At 46.5% G+C, this 14409-nt stretch overlaps 1 protein-coding gene across 1 annotated transcript in view; it reads left to right on the top strand.

The window, feature by feature from the left end:
• The window catches only part of SPO11 (SPO11 meiotic protein covalently bound to DSB), a 113753-nt gene that overhangs the window by 769 nt on the left and 98575 nt on the right, over positions 1-14409 (top strand). The gene's annotated exons all lie outside the window — the stretch shown is intronic.

Raw genomic sequence — 14409 nt, 5'->3', positions numbered from 1 at the left:
TAATTCCCTTTTGAAGCCGTCCATGCTTGTTGCCGCCACCACTTCCTGTGGCCGTGAATTCCATGTGTTAATCACTCTTTGGGTGAAGAAGTACTTCCTTTTATCCGTTCTAACCCGACCGCTCAGTAATTTCATGGAGTGCCCACGAGTTCTTATATTTGTGAGAAAGGGAGAAAAGTACCTATTCCCTACCTGCTCTTTCCCATGCATAATCTTATAAACCTCGATCATGTCATCCCTCAGTCGTTGTTTCTCCAAGCTAAAGAGCCCTAAGCGCTTTAACCTTTCATCATAGGGAAAGTGTTCCAACCTTTTTATCATTCGAGTTGCCCTTTTCTGCACTTTATCCAAAGCTATAATATCCTTTGAAAAGTATTATTAATAATAATAGTTAAGTGCCATTAAGTTGCGACCAATTTATGGCAGCCCCTCACAGGGTTTTCAACATAAGAGACATTCAGAGGTGGCTTGCTATTGCCTGCCTCTGTGTAGCAACCCTGGGCTTCCAGTTTGGTGTAGTGGTTAAGTCTGTGGACTTTAATCTGGGAGAACCAGGTTTGATTCCCCACTCCTCCACTTGCAGCTGCTGGATGACCTTGGGCAAGCCATAGTTTGCCAGAGCTGTTCTTGAAAGAGCAGTTTCTGTCAGAGCTCTCTCAGCCCCACCACCCTAACAGGGTGTCTGTTGTGGGGAGGGGAGGGGAAGGGAAGGGAAAGGAGTTTGTAAGCCGCTCTGAGACTCCAAGTGAAGGGTGGGGGTATAAATCCAATCTCTCTTCTTCTTTTTCTCCCCTTCAAGTACTAACTGTGGCCAACTTCGCTTAGATACTGAACTCTAACAAACTGGGGTTAGTCTGAGCTATTCAAGCTGCTGGCGCTCTGTCTACGACTCCTATAAATATATTTATTTTATTTTGTTAAGATATTTATACTCTGTGTTCCCTATTGCTCTAGGCAGCTTACAAATTCAAATTAAAAAATACAATTAAAAACCTCACATAAGTCACATAATCTCCCCCCCCCCACTACAATTTACACCCTGTCAAACAGAGCTGCGGTGGCTCAAGTGGTTAAGACGCTGAACTGCAGGCTGTGGAAGGTCGGTAGTTCAGCAGTTCAAGACCCGGGTGCCGCATGACGGAGTGAGCTCCCGTCTCTAGTTCCAGCTCCTGCCAACCTAGCAGTTCGAAAGCAAGAAATTGCAAGTAGATAAATAGGGACCACTTTGGTGGGAAGGTAACAACGTTCCGTGCGCCTTGGTGTTTAGTCATGCTGGCCACATGACCACGGAAACGTCTTCAGACAGCGCTGGCTCATCGGCTTTGAAACGGAGATGAGCACCGCAACCCTAGAGTCGGACTCGACTGGCTTTCGAGCAAGGGAACCTTTACCTTTACCTTTACAAACAGAGTAGCCTGTAGGGCAGACATTGTCCCTCTCACCTCCTCAAGGAGCCCATTCCATGAGCTGGAAGATCTGTGAGGGAACAGGCTCCAGTGGCTGCCAGGTGGGCTGACCTAAACAAGATGGCAGCCCGAGGACTGTAACTGATGTATGAGGACGTATGGGAAGAGAAAGTCCTGTAGATATGTGGCTCCTAGGCCGTGAAGGCCTTTAAAGGATGTAATGGCCTGGCTCAAATACTTGAACACAGGAAGTTGCCTTATACTGAATCAGACCCTTGGTCCATCAAGGTCAGTATTGTCTACTCAGAGTGGCAGCAACTCTCAGGGATCTCAGGCAGAGGTCTGTCACATCACCTACTACCTGATCCTTTTAACTGGACGTGCTGAGTGAGGACTGAAACTGGGACCTTCTGCCTGCCAACCAGATGCTCTATCACTGAGTCTCACCCCCTCAGATTCTTCAGATGCTCACATGAGCAGTGACTCATGAAAGTGCATACCCTACCACAAATTTTGTTAGTTTTTTAAGGTGCTACTGGACTCTCACTCTTTTCTAGAGAGCCAGTTTGGTGTAGTGGTTAAGTGTCCGGACTCTAATCTGGGAGAACCGGGTTTGATTCCCCCACTCCTCCACTTGCACCTGGCTGGATGACCTTGGGCAAGCCATAGTTCTGTCAGAGCTGCCCTTGAAAAAGAGCAGTTTCTGTCAGGATCTCTCTGAGCCCCACCTACCTCACAGGGTATATGTTGTGGGGAGGGGAAGGGAAAGGAGTTTGTAAGCCGCTCTGAGACACCTTTGGGTAGTGAAGGGCGGGATATACAACCTCTTCTATTCTTCTACTGCTACAGACAGACTAACACAGCTACCCATCTTCATCTAACCCCTCAAATTGTTCTGTCTAGGACAATTCTGTCCAACAGTGGTTCTGAGAGACCTCCAGAGATCTGTTTCCCGTCCTGTCAGTAGAGACCTCAAGGACTGAATGTGGGGTTTGGCCCATATCGAACCTTTCAGGGATACCACTTGACCTCAGCGGAGCTGGACAACCAGGCTGATTCACACAACTGTTTTTAATGTGGTGATTGTGGAATGAAGCACGCATGAGTTGTGATCTTCTGTAATAGCTACTGGTCTTGCAAATGCTCCGATGTGTCATTGTGGCTCTCCACATCCTGGAGTGTGTTCAGAACTGAAATCAGCTCAGGGCACTGCCTCGCTCTGAGTCAGACACGGTTCTGAGTAAGGCTGCGATCACACACACACTAAAAAATCCACTTTCAGTGGAAAGTACATTGAATGTGGATTGAAAGTTGATTGTTTAGTGTGTGTGATTGCAGACTAAGACTGGTCATGGATCATCAAGGGCTCAGGGCTTATTCAGGCTTTCACCACTGGAGAAATCAGGGTTTAGAACCTGGGACCTTCTGTCTGCAAATAATGAATTCGAATTTTGAGCTGTGTCCCCTTCCCAGTAAAGTCAAGATTTTGAGACATGTAAACAATGTATTTTTTAAAAAATTGTCTATAATACTACCATGAAAAGGGGCTGTGGTGACTCAGAGGTTAAGATGCTGAGCTGCAGACCAAAAGGTGTGTAGTTCGGCAGTTCGAGACCCTAGTGCCGTGTGATGGAGTGAGCTCCCATCTCTGGCCCCAGCTCCTGCCAACCTAGCAGTTCGAAAGCAAGAAATTGCAACGATATAAATAGGTACTGCTTCGGTGAGAAGGTAACAGCGTTCCGTGTGCCTCGACGTTTAGTCATGCTGGCCACATGACCATCGAGAGGTCTTCAGACACCGTTGGCTCTTCGGCTTGGAAACGTAGATGAGCACCGCAACCCTAGAGTCAGTTTCGACTGGCCTTCAAGCATGGGAAACCTTTACCTTTCACCTTTAATACTACCATGTAAAAGATGATTATGTGAATCCAGTGTGGTGGTTGGAGTATTGAAATAGGATCTGGGAGACCCAGGTTCGAATTCTCCACTTTGCCATGGAAGCTTGCTGGAGGACCTCAGGCCAGTCACACACACGCAGCCGAACCTACCTCACAGGGCTGTTGGGAGGATAATAAAATGGAGGGGAGGAGATGAGAATGGTGTAAGCCGCTTTGTGTCCCTACTGGGAACAAAGACATGGTAGAAATGAAGTAAAAAATAAATAAATGAAATCCTCCCTCACTGACACAAGCAAGTAGCTCCTATCCAGTCTCCAAAAGTCTTCGATCCCCATCTTTTAAAAGGGAATAACAATAACTCCTCATGGTTATTCTGTAAATAACTTGCATACTGCTTAGCTCACAAGAATTGCTACAGGAATGAAGAATAACTGTTTGAGCCTTCAAAGGAGTCAAGGATCAGTCTAGGCCAGCTGCTTTTATTATAACATTTTAATCCCACCTTTCGACTAAGAAAAAAACGTATATAGTTTGACACACACATCCTTCATGTTATCCTCACAGCAACCCTGTGAGGTAGGTTGGGCTGCGATGGCGAGTTCCAGGTCACCCGGTAAAATTCATGGCCAACCTGTGTCTCTCTGACCTCTAACTGCCATGCCACACTGCCCCACATTCAGGGAGTGGTATTGGGCCTCTTCAATGGGATGATCCAGAGCTCTTTTTTATGGGGGAGCTGTGTGCAGCTATGCAACTTGTGGGATATTTGACAGAAGAAAGAGTCCATTTGGTGTAGTGGTTAAGTGCGCGGACCCTAATCTGGGAGAACCGGGTTTGATTCCCCACTCCTCCACTTGCAGCTGCTGGGTGATCTGGGGCAAGCCATAGTTCTGTCAGAGTTGTTCTCTCAAGAACAGCTCTGGAAAGAGCTCTCTCAGCCCCATCTACCTCAAAGGGTGTCTGTTGTGGGGAGGGGGAGGAGTTTATAAGCCGCTCTGAGACTGTGAGTGAAGGGCGGAGGGAGGGAGAAATCCAATCTCCTCTTCCTCCTTCTCCTCTGTCTTCTGTTGTTTCTGTTTTTCCCCATTGAGGAGAAAGACAGAGTATAAATGAATTAAATAAGTTAAATAAACAAGCCAGGGGACATAGATAGCATAAAACTATCCATAAAACAGACCCCAGCCCCATGAGAAGAAAAAGCTGGGATGATAAACCCTTAATTAAAAGACTGGGCAAAAGGTATGTTGCGGCCTGGCACCTAAAATACAGTAAAAATGGGCGCCAGGCAAGCCTCAAGGGGGAGGGTGTTTTATTTATAAAGTTTTTTGTTCCAAAGGCAGGGTGCTACCATAGAAAAATTGCTGCCCCCAGTCACCCCCCCCCTCACCTCTGAAGGGGCGGGCACAGAAAGCAGGGCTTGGGAGGTAGACCTTAATTGGCGGGCTGGATAGTTTGGGAGGAGGCGGCCCTTCAGGTACCCTGGCCCCATGCCTTAAAGGTAAGAACCTTTAGCCTTCACCAGCCCGCAAGCAGATGATACACAGGGCTTTAAAAATAAAAAGAGGGTGCCAGTACTCTCAAGTATGAGATGACCTTTTCAATCGGTATACTGAAAACTCATGGACTTTTAAACATTTTTAAAAGAATTTTGTCGAAGAGGTTCTGGAACTCTGTTCCAACACGTTCCGCCAGGGGGGGAAAGCCCTGAATCTTGCTGGCTGTTATAGATTCAGGTGGGTAGCCACGTTGGTCTGAAGTAACAGAACAAAGTTTTTTGTGTCCCAGGGGGCCCTTAAAAGCCATCAGAGTTTAATTCTGGGTAGAAGCGTGCATGCACCTGAAAGCTTATACACAGAATTAGACTTTGTTGGTCTTAAAGGTGCCACTGGACTCAAACTTTATTCTGTTGGCTATTATGTTACTGTTACACCTTAGCAATCAGCCTCCGTCTGAATTATCTCACCCACACAGGACGATCCAGTCGTGAATTATTGCTATTATGCCTGATAGTGCAATCTCAGGACCAGTCTTTAACTAACAAATGTAAAAGCGTATGTTTGACAAGGAGCCAGTTTGGTGTAGTGGTTAAGTGCGCAAACTCTAATCTGGGAGAACCGGGTTTGATTCCCCACTCCTCCACTTGCACCTGGCTGGATGGCCTTGGGCAAGCTGTAGTTCTGATAAGAGCTGTTCTTGAAAAACAGCAGTCTCTGTCAAGAGCTCTCTCAGCCCCACCCACCTCACAGGATGTCTGTTGTGGGGAGGGGAAGGGAAAGGAGTTTGTAAGCTGCTCTGAGACACCTTTGGGTAGTGAAGGGCGGGGTATAAATCCAATCTCCTCTTCTTCTTAATTGTAAATAGCAAGACAAATGAAGATCACTCCATGGGAACATAAGAAAGGTGACATGGAAACAATTGAAGCAAAACTGACTTTTTGAGTTATTCAAGAATTTTCGCTCGCTTCTGAAGAAGAACATGTGATCAGTTATTTTTAGGATGCATGATACTAGGGCTCATTGAATTGCAAATTGGTTGTCAGGATTTTACCGTTGTCGTGACTTATGATCCCCAACAAAATTGCAGACCAAATTTTTTTCCCTTGATAACATCATTGTTAGCTTATGTCATTGCATGATCTTAATAGTTCTTCCACCCTTCCCGCCCACATACTTTGTTATCTCGCCTTGAATTTTAATATAGAAAACCCTGAGGATCTGCTTGCCCTTTAACCTTGACTCACACAGGGATGATCCAATTCAGACTTGGAACTGCCACAAAAGATCGCAAACCATTCCACACTAATTCTACTATCAGCATAAAGAAATGGCTGTTTATGTATTTGAGGATGATTACTAGTGTGTCCCCCTTAGCCTGGCATGAGTCACATGCAGTAACAAACTGTGGTTTGTTAGGACTGGAAAGAGCTGGGGGGGGGCATTCTGAGGTTCAAGAGCTCCCTCCCCTCATTGCAAGTAGCTAGGAAATTAAATGATCCAGCCGTCAAAGCAAACCATAGTTTGCTGTTTCATCCAAATTGCAAACTATGGTTTGTTCTTTGCCCTTTGAGGAAGGATTGGTCCACAATTTAGAATCCTGATTTAGAGAGCAAAGAACAAACCATAATCTATGGTTCATGGAATCATAGATCACAGAGTTGGAAGGGGCCATACAGGCCATTTAGTCCAACCCCCTGCTCAATGCAGGATCAGCATAGTATCCCTGACAAGTGTTTATCCAGCTGCTGCTTAAAGACTGCCAGTGGGGGGGGGGAGTTCACCACCTCCCTAAGCAGCTGATCTCACTGTTGCACAACTCTATCAAAAAGCTTTTTCCTAATATCCAGCTAATACCTTCCCAACCCTTAATTGGGAGTCCTCTCCTCTGCTGCTAACAGGAACAGCTCCCTGCCCTCCTTCAAATACTTAAAGAGAGCAATCATGCCCCCCCCCTACTTCCTCTTTCGAGACTAAGCATTCCCAACTTCCTCAGCCTTTCCTCGTAGGGCTTGGTCTCCAGGCCCCGATCATCTTCATCGCTCTCTGCACCCACTCCACTCTGTCCACATCCTTTTTGAAGTGAAGCCTCCAGAACTGCACACAATACTCCAGGTGTGGCCTGACCAATGCAACGTACAGCAAGACTATGACATCTTGCAATTTGGATGTTATGCCTCTGTTGAAAGACCCCAAGATCGCATTAACATGTTTTGTTGCTGCATCACATTGGGTGCTCATGTTTAACTTACGGTCCACTGTACCCCAAGATCTTGTTCGCACACACTGCTACTCAGAAATGTATCCAGTATGTAGAGCAGCTTTTCTGACTAAAATCTAGCCCCATTGCAGACCACATTGCATTTCTCCTAGATTCTGTGGTATACCCTACCTTGTTAAATTGCATCTTGTTCACATCCGCCCACTTGTTGAATTGTATCTTTATCTTCTGGTGTGGTCGCTGCTCCTCCCAATTTAGTGTCATCTGCAAACTTAGTGTGCAGCCCCTCCACGCCCTCATCAAGCTCATTTATAAAAATATTCAAACAAAACAACGAATTCCAGATAGTTGCAGAAGTGTTTCATTTCCTACCCACATTCAAGGGAAAGGGGGGGGGGACACGTAAATCTGGAGATTCTCTGGTTTTGTTCTCATAGCAACGAGCGATGGATAGTCACTGTATGTGAATAAGACACCAATGTTTATTTCTTGAAAAGTTCTAGAGACTTCGCATCAAAGAGCAGCTTTTCTGACTAAAATCTAGCCCAAATGAGAAGGGAGCACTCACTGGAGAAGACCCTGATGTTGGGAAATATTGAAGGTCAAAGAAGACGGGGATGGCAAAGGATGAGATGGTTAGACAGTGTCATAGATGCAACGAACATGAAGTTGAGCAAACTTCAGAGGATGGTGGAAGATCGAAAGGCCTGGCGTGATCTGGTCCATGGGGTCACGAAGAGTCGGACTCGACTGTGCGACTGAACAACAACAAAAGTCATCCGAGGTGAACACCAAGCCTCACCTGGAAGTCAATAAACCTAATGTTACCACATCACATGCTATTTTGGTAAACGAAACTATAATCCCGGTGGTCCCAAATACTGGGAGAGTTCCATACCAGAATGCTGAAATCCATATAAAGACTTTATAATGGGTGATGCTGCAATCATATGAAAATTTACTTAAGAGCAAGCTCTCTTGAATACAGCAGGATTTGCTTCCAAGAAAACATGCTGAAATCATTTAGACTGATTAGATTTCAGGTTGACAATATTCCTTTTACTGAATTTTCTGCTGAATTGCAGCTGATAATGAAGCTCAAGATAATGCATCCTCCTGGACTGAATTGAGACCTAAGTTTCCTGTCGCATTACCAATGCTGATTTCTCCATGCCTACTAACCCTCTGCATATCACACCTAATCCAGTCACACCTGCTATTGTCATTTGCCTGCTAATGTCATTCAGCATCTGAAAGCCCTCCACTCTCCAAGATACAAGGACAGATGGACTCACATTCTAGCTGTATCTGAAGAAGTGAAGAGTGACTCATGAAAGCTCATACCCTGCCACAAATGTTGTTAGTCTTTAAGGTGCTACTGGACTCTTGCTCTTTTTCTACTTTTACTGTAGAATTCCATTGATGGAAAGGGGGGGTGTCTCTTTTCACCAATTCTGCCCTCCTGCTACAGACTGCTAGAGCTTCCCCCCCCTTGCTAGAGCTTCCCCTCCCTTGCTGCTTCAGCCCCACCCACCCCCTGAGCATTTTGGGCTACAGAAGAATAAGGAGATGAGAAATCCTACTGGGCTGATGGATATTCCCTCCATCTGTGGAAATTACCACTGGATCTAATCCACTACCTGCTCTTATTAACTGTGCCTACACTTACAGTGTGGAAGCCACTTCGTTTCTTGGCCTTTTGGCTAAGTTTAACTGCAATAAGGAAAATATACCACTTGTTACGAAAGGGTTTTTTTCCGGTCATAGTCCAAATGTTTGACTGTAACCCTGATGCTTCTCATCTGAATTTCTAGGGTTACGACTTCCTTCTCCAGAAAACTTAACTACAGTTCTTTGTTTTTTCCTCTTGTTGTTGACTTTCATGCAATGATTCTAAGACTCAGAATCAGGTCACCGGCAGTCGAAGCCCAAGACTTTATCTTGCATAATAAGCATGTTATGAAAGTGGATTACTTGAAGCACAGGTGGGCCTAAATCTCCTGCCCCAAAACATTGCCCCCACTTGGCTCTGGATCGTCCCCAAGCAGTCCGATTTGCAGGTGCGTTGGCTGAATGTCTGGATAAAACCTGGAAGGGAAAGCTGGCTGATAGACTTCTGTCACAAGACAACCCATTGCTGCTAATTTATTCCTAACTCGCTTGGCTAAATTCCTTATTGAATGTGGGCCAAGAAAACAAATCTGACAAGGCAGCATGCAAAAAATGGCCCAACAATTTGTTCTTGGGGTGTTTTTAAACCAGTTTGGCCAGATATTTGTTATAATTTTGGGAATGCTGATTTGTTTGCAGCTCGGTTTTTTAGCCGTCGTGGTAGCTGTAACATAATCTGGAAAGGGTGTGAGAGAACTGCAATCCATAAGTGGTTTCCAGGTTTTGTCCAAAAAAAAAAAGGCATGCATGTATTAGTATGGCTTCTAGGTGTGATGGTGTAACCTGTCTTTAGTCTCAGAGAGAAAGGCAGACGATGGTGGCAGACAGTGCTGTCAAGTTGCAGCTGGTTTATGGTGACCGGTAGGGTTTTCAAGGCAGGAGATATCCAGAGGTGGATTCCCATTGCCTGCCTCTGAGTCACGATCCTGGTATTCCTTGGCAGTCTCCCATCCAACTACTAACTGGGGCTGGCCCCTTCTTAACTTCCATGATCTAATGAGATAGGTCTAGCCCAGGCTAGCCAGGTCAGGGTATTTCTACACCTTAAATGGACAGGACATGTTTCTCCAGGCCACCTGGCAACTACCTGAGGGCACTAGGGCCCTGCTCAACTTTCTTCAGTTCCATAGGGCCTGGAAGACGAGCTCTCCCACCAGGCATTTGACCAGATTTAACATCCTGAAATAACTTGCAGCCTCCCTGGGATTGTTGCATCATCCAAGTCTGTATTAACTGACTCCTGCTACGAAAACATTGGATTATGATTGCCGTCGCCCAGGAATGTATGTGTGCATTGCACTTTAGATCTTATGTGTTTTAAAACTGTTTTAATGTTTGGTGCAGTGGTTAAGTGCACGGACTCTAATCTGGGAGGATCGGGTTTGACTCCCCACTCCTCCACCTGCAGCTGCTGGATGACCTTGGGCAAGCCATAGTTCTGCTAGAGCTGTTCTCTCAAGGACAGCTCTGGAAAGAACTCTCTCAGCCCCACCTACCTCACAGGGTGTCTGTTGTGGGGAGAGGAAGGGAAGATGATTGTAAGCTGCTCTGAAACTCCCAAGTGAAGGGCAGGGTATAAATCTAAACTAATCTTCTTATATAAACCACCCTGAGCCTGCAGGGTATAAATCCAATAAATAAATTAATACATTTATGAGGTTTGTACTATAAATCTTCTTATATAAACCACCCTGAGCCTGCTTTGGCAGTGAGGGCAGGGTATGAATCCAATAAATAAATAAATTTATGAGATTTGTACTATAAGGAAGGCCGAGCGCCTAAGAATAGATTCTTTTGAACTATGGTGCTGAAGAAGACTCTTGAGAGTCCCTTGGACTGCAAGAAGATCAAATCAGTCAATCCTCAAAGAAATCAACCCTGACTGTTCCCTGGAAGGCCAGATAATGAAACTGAAGCTCAAATACTTTGGCCACCAAATGAGAAGGGAGCACTCCCTGGAGAAGACCCTGATGCTGGGAAAGATCGAAGGTCAAAGAAGACGGGGACGGCAAAGGATGAGATGGTTAGACAGAGTCATAGATGCAATGAACATGAAGTTGAACAAACTTCAGAGGACGGCGGAAGACCGGAAGGCCTGGCGTGATCTGGTCCATGGGGTCGCGAAGAGTCGGACTCGACTGTGCGACTGAACAACAACAACAACCGTTGCAGTAGCCCTGAGCTGCACCTCTACCTCGTAAGGAGCCCCCAGAGTTGAAGAGGCCAACCACTTCTAGTTGGCTTTAGCAGCAGCTCAACTGAAAGTCAGACACCTGGAGTTGCACAGGTGTGCACAGCATTCAGCAGAACTGGACAGGTAAAAGTGCAAAACATCCCCGGTGGTGGAAAGTGCCATCAAGTCACCGTGGGGTTTTCCAGGCAAGAGGTGTTCAGAGGTGGTTTGCCATGGCCTCTCTCTGCATTCCTTGGTGGTCTCCCACCCAAAGACTAGCCAGGGCCAACCCTGCTTAGCTTTTGGGATCTGACAAGCTCTGGCTAGCCCGGGCTATCTAGATCACGGTAGGTGAACTCTTCAAGATGTAAATAAATGGTGGGCCTGAAGGGTTTTCAAGGCAAGAGATGAACAGAGGTGGTTTGCCATTGCCTGCTTCTGCATAGCAACCCCCGAGCTTCCTTGGCGGTCTCCCCATCCAAGTACTAACCGTGGCCAACCCTGCTTAGTTTCCAAGATCTGGTGAGATCAGGCTACTATCTGGCATCTAGGTCAGGGAAGTAAACAACTAAATTAAATAAAAGGTACGTGTGTATTCATTCGTCTTTCCAGTGTTTTCTCAGTAACACGAATGTAAGAAATGCTTCTCTCTTCTCAAGCGGCCATGTAACAAAGCCAGTTTGCTGGGAATATTACTGATCCATGATCTCATCCCAGTGAGGCAGAGAGGAAACCAGTTTTTCTTCTTTCCTGCCTTCCTTTTGGCCCTCTCCCGGTCTCCTCCAGGATGAAGCAATATCTTACCTGCTGGCAGCTGTTGTTAAGAGATCCTTTGGAGAGATTGCAAACACCCAAGGCAGAGCAGTGCCTTTTTGCTGCGGAGTTCTACTCGGGCCACGCGATCAGCTCAACAACATTTAGTTTTGTCGTCTCTTCCAGTGTCCTTGCTTTTTTTTTTTTTTTAATCCACTTCTCCTTCCTCCGTGTGCAGGTTGTGAGCTTGTGAAGGCGGATCTCTCAGCAAAGGAAAGGCTCACATTGTCAAGCTAATGAGATGCGCACCCTCCCTCTGGTGACTTTGCATGCACGCATGTTGCTTTAATCTCACATGCAAATTGAGCAAGCACATGCCAGTGGCTCATTAGGGTCCTCTGCAAGCCAAATTAACTCCAAGGCAGCAAATGGGTTTGGGGATTAGGCAAATGGGACGGGGCCAGCATTTCAAAGGAGGTCACAAATGGGGTAAGTTTTAAGGAGCTTCTGTAGGGGGTTGCGTTTGCCTCAGGGAAGCTCTCCAATTCTCACATAAGTGATCTGTTTTAAGAAGAGCTGAGTGTGCCAGAGGTGATCGTAGGCGAGCCCATAGCTGAACACTGGCAGGGAGGGGGATGTCTAATTTCGCTTCTAATTGTATATTTTGATCCCGTCCTACTTCCAGGGAGCTCAGGGCGGTGCATGTGGCTTTCTTCCAGTTTACCCTCCCGACAACCACCCTGCGAGGTAGGTTAGGCTGAGAGAAAATGACTGGCCCGTGATCACTCAGCGAGCTTCCGTGGCGGAACAGGGATCTGAAACTGGGCCTCCCAGACCCCAGGTCTCCACTGTAATCTTTACACCACACTGGTGGTGGAAAGTGCCATCAAAGCACAGCTGGTTTATGGCGACTCCGTAGGGTTTTCAAGGCAAGAGATGGTTCAGAGGTGGCTTGCCATTGCCTGCGTCTCAGTGGCAACTCTGGAGACTTCATGGGTGGTCTCCCCACAGCCGATCCTGCTTAGCTTCCGAGATCTGATGAGATCAGGCTAGCCTGGGGCCTCCAGGTCAGGGCATACCACACTGCAGTACAGCAGAAAGCGAACAGTCTAACACATTTTACAGTGAATAGAACAAAGTTTGAGTCCAGTGGCACCTTTAGGACCAACATAGACCAACATGGTCAAGATGGACAGCTTCAAGAGGGAATTAGATAAGCATATGGAGCAGAGGTCCATCAGTGGCTATTAGCCAGAAGGTATAGATAGAAGCTGCGGTGGCTCAAGTGGTTAAGACGCTGAACTGCAGGCTGTGGAAGGTCAGTAGTTCAGCAGTTCGAGACCCGGGTGCCACATGACAGAGTGAGCTCCCGTCTCTAGTTCCAGCTCCTGTCAACCTAGCAGTTCGCAAGCAAGACATTGCAAGTAGATAAATAGGTACCACTTCGGTGGGAAGGTAACAGCATTCCGTGCGCCTTGGTGTTTAGTTATGCCGGCCACATGACCACGGAAACGTCTTCGGACAGCGCTGGCTCTTCGGCTTTGAAACGGAGATGAGCCCCGCAACCCTAGAGTCGGATTAGACTGGCTTTCGAGCAAGGGAACCTTTACCTTTACCTATAGATAGGAACTCTCAGGCTGGGGCAATGGATGCTCTGTATTCTTGGTGCTTGGGGGGGGGGCAACAGTGGGAGAGCTTCTAGTGTCCTGGCCCCACTGCTGGACCTCCTGATGGCACCTAGTATTTTTGGCCACTGTGTGACAGAGTGTTGGACGGGATGGGCCATTGGCCTGATCCAACATTGGCTTCTCTTACATTCTTATAGTTTAATTCTGGGTATAAGCTTTTGGGTGCATGCACTTTGTCATGCCTGCACACGAAAGCTGACAGACAAAACTAAACTTTGTTGGACTTAAAGGTGCCACTGGACTTTGTTCTGTTGCTTCAACACGGCTACCCACTTGAATCCATGTTTAAAGTTAATCTAGTGATTTCTTTTTAAAGAAAACTGTGATGGGCCAAAATATTTCTCAATTACTTTTGGAGCCTGTAATACTAGGAGCTGGTAGAAGATTTATTAATGAGCTCTTGGTGGAATACTGCCTGCCATTTTTCTTGCGTCTTTATAAGGAAAGGGGGTGGAGGTTTTCCTTTTTTAAAAAAAACCCTGAAAGCCGGCAATTCAGGAAATGTGCAAGGTGTCATTGTTAACAGAGAGGTAGTGTAGTATTTCCCTCCCCTGCATTTCACACCCAATCTGATTATTTCTTGGGAATGTGGATGTTGCTGCCCAGCTCCTTGGTTCTACACAGTGCAGTTATTGTTACAACAAGTCTTTAAAGAAGATTATGTACCAGCTATGCATACCAAAAGCACAAATCCCTTTGCTGGGTGGGATGATAGGTAGCAAGCCCATGTGCCTTTAAGCACTGAACTGTACCAAGTACACAGGCAAAGGGGATGTGAAAGGCTGGTTTTAAATGCAAAAGGCCAGAGATCCTGCCCACTATTGAATCCTTTCTCTTTCATGGCTTACCTTTCTGGCCACAAGTGTTTTTCTTTTAGGCAGGGTCACTTCTGGTATTGGAGCCCTCTCTGGGGGGAAAAAGGCCTGGTGTTAGAGAGATAAGCCTTTTGGGGGAAGGGAGGGGTCTTCGCTTGCATGCACTTTCCCCCCACCCCCCATTTCCTCTCATAATAAGAACACATGAGAGACACCAATGTTGGATCAGGCCAATGGCCCATCCAGTCCAACACTCTGTGTCACACAGTGGCCAAAAATACCTGGTGCCATC

Source organism: Gekko japonicus, unplaced genomic scaffold (genome assembly GCF_001447785.1).
Source record: "Gekko japonicus isolate JY-2015 unplaced genomic scaffold, Gekko_japonicus_V1.1 scaffold1296, whole genome shotgun sequence".
NCBI classification, from domain to species: domain Eukaryota; kingdom Metazoa; phylum Chordata; class Lepidosauria; order Squamata; family Gekkonidae; genus Gekko; species Gekko japonicus.
Note: the sequence above shows the minus strand (reverse complement) of the source record. Positions and strands in the feature narration are given on the sequence as shown.